Source organism: Oryzias latipes, assembly GCF_053564925.1.
Source record: "Oryzias latipes strain Hd-rR chromosome 1 unlocalized genomic scaffold, Olatipes_Hd-rR_3.1 chr1_Y".
Lineage (NCBI taxonomy): Eukaryota > Metazoa > Chordata > Actinopteri > Beloniformes > Adrianichthyidae > Oryzias > Oryzias latipes.
Genome location: NW_027616335.1, coordinates 9,755,353 through 9,765,741, shown reverse-complemented (window position 1 = coordinate 9,765,741; position 10,389 = coordinate 9,755,353). Strand labels below are relative to the sequence as shown.

At 39.5% G+C, this 10,389-nt stretch overlaps 1 protein-coding gene across 17 annotated transcripts in view; it reads left to right on the top strand.

Annotated features, from left to right (window-relative positions):
• The first annotated feature begins 6,992 nt into the window (after positions 1-6,992).
• Positions 6,993-10,389, top strand: part of LOC101167848 (RNA-binding protein 47) — a 31,484-nt gene continuing 28,087 nt past the window's right edge. For 6 of the 17 annotated variants that reach the window (XM_020703112.3, XM_011475172.4, XM_020703101.3 and 3 more), the window contains exons 1-2: positions 6,993-7,286; positions 8,639-8,793. The gene's annotated coding sequence lies outside the window, so the exon portion shown is untranslated. Of the gene's footprint in view, positions 7,287-7,935; positions 8,187-8,395; positions 8,794-10,389 lie in introns of those variants that run through there. The other 11 variants (XM_078943437.1, XM_078943429.1, XM_078943433.1 and 8 more) reach the window with 5 other exon arrangements.

Here is a 10,389-nt window from a genome sequence, read left to right as displayed (position 1 = left end):
GGCAGATGGTTTAAATAAAAGTAAATTTTTAAAAAATCATAGAAAAAACAGAAATGTAAGAATATAATGGTAAAAAAACACAAGAGTATTAAATTAGAAGCATAGTCACTGTTTGAAAGACTCTTGTTTTTTTGGGTGATTAGGAAAAGAACTAAGAATAAATGTTGGGTGCTCCAAGCAGAAGATGCAACTACTAAAAGCTTGTTTTTCAAGATTGGTCCTGACATGTGGAACATGCAAAAGATAAAGGTCCCTTAAACATTGTTGTTTTTCACATGCATGCATTTATTTTATGTGTGTATCATGTTTAAAGGACTGATTTTATGAAATTGTTTATTGTCTACAAATTTCACACTAAAAACTCCATTGTTAAAAAAAAATGTGGGTTGATTTTAACTCAAAACCAATGGGAATAACTTTTTTAGGGGTTATTTTAACTGAGAAAAAAAAAGAACACTCAGGAAAAAAACAAATTGGGTTCAAAGGACAAACAAAACCACAATGCGCCCTCCCCCCCCATAAATGAATGAATGAATGAATGAATGAATGAATGAATGAATGAATGAATGAATGAATAAATAAATTAGTATTGCTCCAAAAAAATATACACACCAACATGAATAACCCAAGTGTTTTTTTAAGTGTTCCAACAACAACTCTCCAAGTGCATCAATGATATTGATGCACTTGCATCTTGCTGATATTACCATCCATCCATCCATCCATCCATCCATCCATCCATCCATCCATCCATCCATCCATCCATCCATCCATCCATCCATCCATCCATCCATCCATCCATCCATCCATCCATATTATTAACCCGCTACATTCTGGACAGGGCCAATCTGTCCCAGGGCGCTGACCTTACTAACACTTTGATTCTTTTTTGCAGTTCCTTATAATCAGCAACTGAGATACAGTTGGCAAACATAAAAAAGTTAAGTAATGAAAAACCTTTTAGATGATTTAGTTCAGGAGTTTCTGTTCTGTCATGCCAAAGATAATTGAGTTATGTGTTTCTTCCAGTAGAATGTAAAAAAGTACCTCTGTCAAAGAATACATTCAAAAATCAAGAGTGTCTAGTAGACAAAGCATCACATACAGTCTGCACATATATTTATGGAATGCATACCCTTTGTTTAATTTAGCTTTAAGAAAATAAAAGTCAAATTTACGTTTTCGTAAAAAATGAATAACTTCTTTTTACCCGGGGAAACATGTTCTTAATGGAGTAAGCCCCTCAGGTAAATCATTATCTGTAAATATTGTAATGTTTGTTGTAGTACTGCTGTTGCACCAAGAGAGGGAGACATTTTTCTGAGTAAATCATGAAAAAAGAGAACCACTACAGCAGACTGATGTACTTTAAAAGTGTTTGTGTATATATATATATATATATATATATATATATATATATATATATATATATATATATATATATATATATATATATAAACTCTAGTAGTTATTTAATATGAAAAAAAAACAAACCAAATTAATTGCCAAGATGAAGTCACAATTCCAGAGACAATCAATTGCAAGGGATCGGACACGGTCAGCACGTGTCCAGAACTTGCTGGTAGAAGAAGAAGGAGTGGGCTTCATCAGAGTGGAAAAACCACAGCAGGATTTTGGGGCCAAATGAGCCTCACTTCTCTGCGGGTGAGAGTACAGCTGGAGAGATAATCCCATCCAACAGACGTCATCAGTGTCGCCTCACAACACGGCTCCAGTTGGTCAGAAGGTCTGGTGTTTGCGTGCACATGCGTGTGTTTGCCAGCACTCAGTTCAATAATCGGCCTGGTTGGGGACGGTGAGTTGCACTGGCTTAAGCTGACCTGGAATTTTCTCAATAAAGATTTAATCTCCAAGAAGCAGTACAAGGCCAGGGGACTTTCTGTCTTGTTGATTTTCTATCAGTTCACCTGTGCAATCACTGTCAGCCAATCCTTCACATCAAAGCCGTTCCACATGCAGTTTCGTTGCCTCCAGTTAGACAGAATTGATCTTATTTACTTATTTGATTTGTTTTGATGTGAAGTTTTACTTCTTAAATGGTACAGGTGATGCTTTAAATTGAATGATTTCAAATATTGACTAATTTTATTAATAAAGTTGCAGCCCATAGTGGCACCTGCAGTAAAGTTTGTTTTTTAATAAAAACTCTTATAAAATAAAATGTCACCCCATACATTGTAGTTTTTCTTTGCTGTGTTGTTGACTCCATTAAACTGTTGTGTGTTTTCCTGTAGTTGGCATGACGAGAAACAGAGATGATTGTATTGGTCATGGCATGACCTCATTCAGTCTTTACAGGACTTGCTAGACAATCTGTTGGAGTTGTTCTTCTTACTCCTGTCCTTTAAAGGTCTCAATTTAGCTACAAAGCAGAGAATAACACATTTGTGAAAAACACAAGGTCAGGACTTGACATGTAAATACAGAGACAGTTTGCGTGTTATACTTCACAGACTTTTGACTGATGAATTTCTTGTCTTTAAATTAAAATCTGTCAGTAATAAAGTTCCTGGAATTCGTTTGATTAGTACTTCCTGTTTTATTTTGTAAATTCTTTTCCTGTTTGTGTTGTCCTTTTCTTAATCCCCGTCTTCTCGTTAGATACTCATAGTTGCTTGCACTTCAGTCCAAAAAATATGGTACCGGTACTTGGATTTTCCACACTCCAGCTACATCTGAGATCTTGGGAAACCTTCACACTTAATAGTTTGTTTCCTTCATGTGGCTGGTGTGAAAGCTCACCTGACCTGTTGCCAAACAAGTGAATTTTTATTTCTCGAGTGATGTTTGGTGCAATTACATGTGAAGGTATCAGAAAAAAAACAGAGGTGTGTAAAGTTTTCTCCATTCCCTGCCCATGTGAATCAAGTTTGAAAGTCTTCCAAGCAAGTCTAGGAAAATGGAACAAAAATGAACAATATTTTTAGCTAACAGAAACTCTAAAAAACATGGAAAATGCAATGTTTTGTTGTGAAACCCAAAGTTTTTTGTAAAAGTGTTTTATTGAAATTTAATCTTCAATGTTGAAGAGAAACTTGGCCTGAGCTGCGGGTTGAAAAACAAGCCCAAGGCATGTTTTCTGTTCTGTCAAACAGGGAATGGTCATTTACATCAAACACACCTTCTTTCCACACACCCCTTCTTTCTGCAGGCAAAAAGGCTTGCTTTCTCGGTTGACATCAGTCGTTTCTAGAATGCATCTGTACGGTGGTCGAAAGTTAAATGCCAATTTAAACGTTTGAGTTACAAAACATCTTTAGCTCCAATTTGTGCACATTTCTTTACAGCAAAAATGTTGCACCACCTTTAATTCTGCTAAAACGTCATGAGTACCAACTGTAGCCAGACAAGGATTAGTTTTGTTTTTCTAGAAATCCTACAAGCCCTTCTTTTTAGAAACCATGATTAATGTTCCCCTAATGACATTACGACACACACAAAACAACTCCCTGGTTTAAAAAAATTGGTTTGTTGACCTTTTATAACGTCGATATTAAAGTTTTCTCTTGTCAAGATTGCTCATTGAGAACAATGCAACGTTGCTGCTTTCTGTAGTTAAACTTTGTGGTTAAACTGCCGCTGAGATTTTCGGTTCTTCTCTTTTCTTAAGACCTGAACCTGGATCTTCAGTGGGTCTCAATGTGAGACCATGAAGTCTCACTTACAAGTTACAGAAATGCATTACTGAGTCCAATGCAATGCATGCCATTGCAGCTTAATCCAAGCTTTCCTCTGTCCTGGGCTTTTTCTTTGTGGTGATGGAGGGCTGCACTGAGCGCGACTTTTGCAGATACAGAGCTACACTGGCACTGGTGGGCAGATTATTATCTCAGAGGGAATCACTTGTCTGTCTCAAGCCTCTCTTTTTATTGTGTTGCAACAAGGGCAGGGCAGAAGCTGATTATTGTTGGATGACTTTAGCTTTGATTACACGCTGAGAAAACCACACCAGCATGTCTGTAAGTTTCAGTATTAACTCCAAATGATTACACCTTCGGTTCTTAAAAGTACAGATTTGAAAAAGTAGCTGAAGCATGAAAACACAAACTTTGGATTAACTTTTATTTACCTTTTGCTTTACTACACTAAAATTGCTTGGGTTCAATGAGTAAAAGGATTAAACTTCAAATAGTTAATGTTGAAGGGGATTGAAAACAGGATTTTGATCTCTTGAATGACAGGTTGCTAAATTTCAAAAGTTTAAAATTAAAATAGGCTTTTAAAGAAGGCGTCTAACAAAACTCAAAAATAATGAGTAAAAAAAAAGAAGAGAAAAAGTGAAAAACTCAGATTCTACAGTGCGAGAAGCTATTCAGAAGCCTTGCATAAACATTTCTTCTACGATGCCATGTTCACACCGGGCATGTGATTGCTCGTTTATCCCACAGTGTTCACACTGGACAAGCAGGGAGGGGCTTCTTCTTTTTTTTTTTTTCTAGTGTTTACTGTCTCGTGAATCCTGCTCCAGGCTTTTTCTTACACAGCTCTATTCCGATATATGAAAGACTTGGTGTCATAGAATTCCGTCCGGGAACAAACTGCAATGATTAACTTCTCCTTCATGAACGATTTTCAAACTTTTGGCACTTCTGTCAATTAATGGGCATGCCAGCCAAACCTTGCTGGCAAATTCAAGTCCCCGATTGGTTCAATTGGCTTATACTCGCATTTACATAGACTTTTCTATTGGAAGTGGTTGCTTAAACACACGTTAGCAAGGGCTGTGTAAAGGTAGCTAAAGATTCTCTGAGAGGAGCCCAAATCCAGGCCTCGAAGATGGGCCTCCTGCTAGTTTTTCAGAAATCCTGCCTTATCTGCAGTTGATTATCTGAATCAGGTGTGTTTAGCCAATTAGGAGCTTCATTGGCAGGAAGGCTGGAAAACATGTAGGACACCGGCCCTCGAGGGCTGGATTTGGGCACCCCTGCTCTAAAAGATAAAAAAAAAACACTGGTCAACCCCCTAAAATAGAAACAGTGGAGTATACAAACACAAACCGTAAGAAGAAAAAGCTCAATCCAGATTCAAAATATCAGTTTATTCTCATCTACAATAGATCAGTAGTTTATTCAAAACCCAAACATGCAAATAATTGTTTTTTCATGGCTTCTCTCTGTTATGAATCCCAGTAATTACTAAATTGCATTTCCACATGTGTTTTAATAGCAATGGACATGTGTAGACACTCCCTGTATCAATTGCATGTTTAAACACAGATGACTCCACAGCCACATAGGCATCAAAAGAGCAGCAATGAAGAAGCAGTTTTTATATATGAATGTGGACATGAGATGTTTGTAAGTCAGTGAAAAGGAAGCACGTGAGACGGGGCATCCATCTGCAGTGTGGGAAAGCTTCACCTGCTTTACCAAATGAAGTTGTTGTGACGGTTATAGTTTCTTTGCTTTTGTGCTCTAGTTGTCTTTTGTTTCTGTTTGAATTCAGTTTCCTGTTTTACTTTGAAAGGTTTCCTGTTACATTGTTGTTTCGAGTTTTACTTTTGGTCCCCATTTGCCCTCATTGTTTCCACCTGTGTATCGTCTGTTCTGAATGTATTTAAGTCCTGTCCTTCCCTTCCCCCTGGGCTGCTCCATAGGTTAATGTTCCTGTTTCCAGTGTGTCTAATATTTCGAGTTTCGAGTCTGCCTGCCTGTCTGCTGCAGTGGTTTAGTTTGGGACTCTTTTCTTTTTTTTTTTTTTTTGATATCTTGTTATTAAAGCCGCTATTTCACTAAAACCTTCTGCCTCCTCCTCCTCTCTGCGCCTGGGTGCTTACCTCAATCCGCTGTTCGTAACAGTTGTAGCTTACAATTCTGGTTACATACCCAAGTTTGAAAGATTTGACAAGGACACAGATACAGATGAATGGATGGATGATTGCCTGATTTTGGCTACATGAGCCATTAAATTTTGAGTGTAGAAAAATTATGTCATGTAATGCTTAAAATCAATAAAAAATATGTTGTTCACCTGTCACCATATCCCTTCAGGGAATCAGCTTGCCCTTATTTTATCTGGGCTGGGGACCAGCACAGGGAGACCTGGGTCTCGGGAAGTTTAGGCAATAGCATGAAGGGTCTTGCCCAGGGACCCACATTGGAAGAAGCTCATCATAGAACATTATTGATCCCGTAAAGGGAAATAGACTTTGTTATAGCCTTATTAAAAACAACAGCTAAATAGTAAATAACACTAAAAACAAGTTTAAAAAGATGGTGCAACTAACCATTCTATCGTGTCCTTACTACGTCATTACTAACAGTGGAAGTCATTTCAATAAAAATCTCACTGATGGAGATTTGTTAAAGAAAATTATCAAACTATGTTAAAGTTAATCTGAATTATAGTTTTTTTTCTTGGTCCTTATTTTATTAGTTTTGTTTTGGTTATGTGCCCCCGTGCTGTTTTTTTTAAATCCATTGACTTTGCACACCTTAACCCTTGTGCTATCTTAGATGACCCCACCCTTACATTGACGTGTTATTCCTACCATGACAAAGGTGGATAAAGGTGGAAAGATTTCATGTAATCCATGGACACCAGTGAGGTTCACAAATCATTGAAGAAAAAAGTTTTACGCACTGTTTAGTGGGTCTAGATGACCCAACTCCCAACGTTAAAGTGCCTAGGATAGCACAAGGGCTACACTGAGGACTCTGCCCTAACCTGGTTTATGCTTTACTGCCTCCTTTTCATATAAAGAGTAGGAAAAGTTATCCAGGAAGCTTTTCCAAAGTTAACTTTAAACTCTGCAGAACACCTGAGTTGAAGATGCCTACACATTCTGCTGCAAAAAACATTTCTGCTTTATTCATTCAGGGGGGGGTGGAGGGTGGTTGAGATGTGTTAAGTAAGCATTTAAGTGAAAATCTATTGAGCAACTCATCCAACGGCCCAGCCTCTTCCCTGCCAGAGTTCAGCTGCTGTGTTGAAACCTTATTTCTCTGTGTGAGCACGTCTGACTCAATCTCAGTTTCCTACACACACACACACTTGCAAGTTCCCTACTGTGTGAGGGAGTGAGTGCGTGCGCTTTATCTGAACGTATATGTGTGTGTGTTGTTACTCTAAACAAAAATCCAGCTTCCTCACTTCTCTGTCCTCACTCTGGTAGCTGCAGCCCGTGCCGTTCAGCACAGTTCTCTTCTGTCCCTTTGTCTCCATGACAACTGGCTGTCATAAAGACAACGCTCTCAGCACACACCTGAGATCAGGAAGAAGGAAACACTTGGTGCCGCCCACGCCCGACTCGCGAAGGAATTCAGGTAGGCAGACACGCTCGTGTTCAGTGTTAAGGGGCAAACACTCCATGTCTGCAGCAGTACAGCTGCATGATCAAACAAGTACAATATTTTCAGTAAAGAAGGAGAATTAAGAGGGTGTGGGAAAGAAAAAGCGCAGCATGTGAAGGACAGTGAGAAACATTACTTTGGTCAGAATCCATGTTGGTTCAACGGGGTAAAGAATGTTTCTGATTTCTCGACTTCTTCCCTCTGACAGAATAACAAAACTCTTCTGAGAGTGTGTTATCACTGACAGCTACCATCATCATTACGCACGTCAAATAGCAAAGGCAGTATAGCACAAGACTGCATGTCACCATGACCTCAGAGGTGTGCGCGCATTTGTGACCCAGCAGAGAGCCGGTCTGAGCCTGATCAGCAGTAATAGGCAGGTGGTGGATGGGAGCGGTCATGTGGTGTGAGGTTTTGGGTGAGCTGTTAAGGAATCCTCTTTAGAAGAATGCTGCTCTGACTTCCATGATGCAGATCTCAAACTGGGTGTTTGAGCACACACACACACGCACATAGGGACACACACACACCCCCAAACAGGTTACACAGGGGCACAGGAGGATAGCATTTCCCATCCGGAATGATGGGAGGGAGGGTGTGCTGAGAGTGCGGGCAGTTTGATTCTGGTTTGGTTGGTTTTAGGAAAAGGCTGTACCTTTCACACACCGACAAGGTGATATAGAAACGAAACACTAACGTGAGGAACAACAGAGAGGGTTTTTTTGGTCTTTCAATACAAAGAGAGGGAAGATACAACAGGAAGTTGGACCTGGGGAACTCTGGCAGCAAGCGTCTTCATTGTACAATCTCATTTTGAGTACTGCATCAGAGAGGATAGCTCCGCGGGTCGGCTGGAATGATATTCCGATTGTGTGTGTGCTCAGAACTTTTTTTCTCTTTTGTTCCTCCTTCCTCATCTTTCTCCCCCCTTCTCGGCTCTTTGGAATGTGGGGCTTATGTCAGTGAGAGTCAGGTACAGACTCACTAATTGCCACTGCCCTTCCTCCCTCCATCCCTCCCTCCTTCTTTCTCCCGCTGTAGCGCTCTCCTTCAACTCTGTCACCTCCTGCTCTCTCCTCCACTTTGAGACCTTGTGCTCTCCCCCTTTCTCCTGTCTCCTGCTGTTACGTCTACAAGTGTTGTCGTGACTGGAACAGAGGAGAGGACAAACAGAGAGGATCTGAGTCAGAAACTGAAAAAAACCCCAAAAGGAGAAGAGAAACTCTGACTTGTCCTGTCTTACTGTGACTGGTGGTTTGTGTGTCTGGTCAAAGTTTCTGAGACCTTCTCTTGTTGTGCTTTTGGGGAACCTGTCACTGAAGGCACCTTGACAGACGACAAGAGGTCGCTGAGAACCTGACAGACTCTATAGAAGAGCTGAGGAAGATGAGTGAGTGACAAGTACGATTTGCTGCTTGAGAGTGGAGAAAGAAGAACCGAAAGTGACACTTCAACTTGGCATCCCATCATCCTGCAGGTTAGTTGTAAACTTGTCTCTTGTTTCACGTGTCTCTTCAGTCTAGTTGTTGTTGTGCTCTGGGTATCTGACAGTTTTGCTGTGAGGGCAGTTGTGAGGGACTTAGTGTGTTTTCTCACCTGGAGGTTTAATGGCGTGCACACGCAGATAGACACAGTGGGTATCTGGAAGGACATTTTTTCAGCTGGTCCAGTGATCACACTGACCCAGCTGACTGCTGTAACCTTCACTGCAAGGTTACTGGATGAGGACTTGATGTTTATTTGAGTGTGTGTGTGTCTGTCCATTTGATGTCTTCTCTGCTCATTGTGTGTGTGCGCTTTAAAAAAAAAACTGGTCGAGCAGGGCGCCAGTCAGCCTTGAGTGTCCTGTTGTTGTACAAACACGATTTAGTTTGTGTGTGTGTGCATACACATAGTGTGTGCAGAAGTACTTGTGTCTCGTAATGGCTCGTTCTAATTTGCTAAATTGACATTCAGAATCTGAAAGTTCTAAAACTATCGTCACACTGTTGTGTTTTTCTTCCAAAGTAGTTTTCTTTTGTTGATAACATTTAGCAAATATCATTTTAAATTAACAACATGACCAGAATCAGGATTAAAATCAATTCTCATTTAATGTTAGTGGGCTGAAGTGCATTTTTCCAGAATGTTGTGCTGACGCTTACTTTCACTATTCTTGTATTCTTGTCATTCAAAAATGAAAGGAATGAAATGAGGAATTATCAAATGTACTTAAAGGAGCTAAACATATTGTTGTACAAAAAGAAGCTTTGATGTAGATCACCAACACTGATGCTAGAAGGCTTTTTGCTATATTTTTATTATGTTTATTACGTATACCTGTCCTTTCGTGTAGTTACAAAGACACGCATAAAAGGGCCCACATTTAAATCTCAGAATGTCTAAACAAGACTATCAGGTCTGACTAAATAGTTACAAAAAACTGTTTAAAAACCGTTTTCATTAAGTCGAATACCTGTTGTCGTATTTTCGTCCCCATTTAGTGACATTTAGTCACAGCTTTTCAGACATTTGTCTTTTTGCACTGATCATCAGATTAGACTTAGTAAAAATGTGTCTAAAGCCGGTTTCCTGTCCTCTGACTTCATGGAAACAAGATGATTTAACACAATGAATACTTCAGCAAGGGAGGTGTCTGGAAAGGTGTGTGTTGAATCACAGGTTTATCCTGATATGCAGTTTTTTTCTTTAAATTTGCTTTATAAAAAAACAAAACAAGAATAGAGAAATAAAAAAAGATATAGATGTTAGTAAAACACCATAAAACCTATTTAATAGTGTAGTTTTAGAAAGTAGATGATCATTGTACATTTGATGCGAAGACTTGACTTGTGTAATACAAGTTTCAGGTAGTCAGAATGAAAATATGTTGTAGACCTGCAAATCTCAAGAGTAAAAGTAAGGAAGAAAAAAACAGCTTAAGCTGCATGAATCAAGCATACAGACACCCGCAACGACTACAGGATCGTGTCACATGACTGTCACGTGAACAAGTCACGCTGATGGTGAGGAAGCACAGATTCAGTCTGCCGTATGACAAAGTTAAAGTCCCTAATTCAGCAGAAACGTAAAG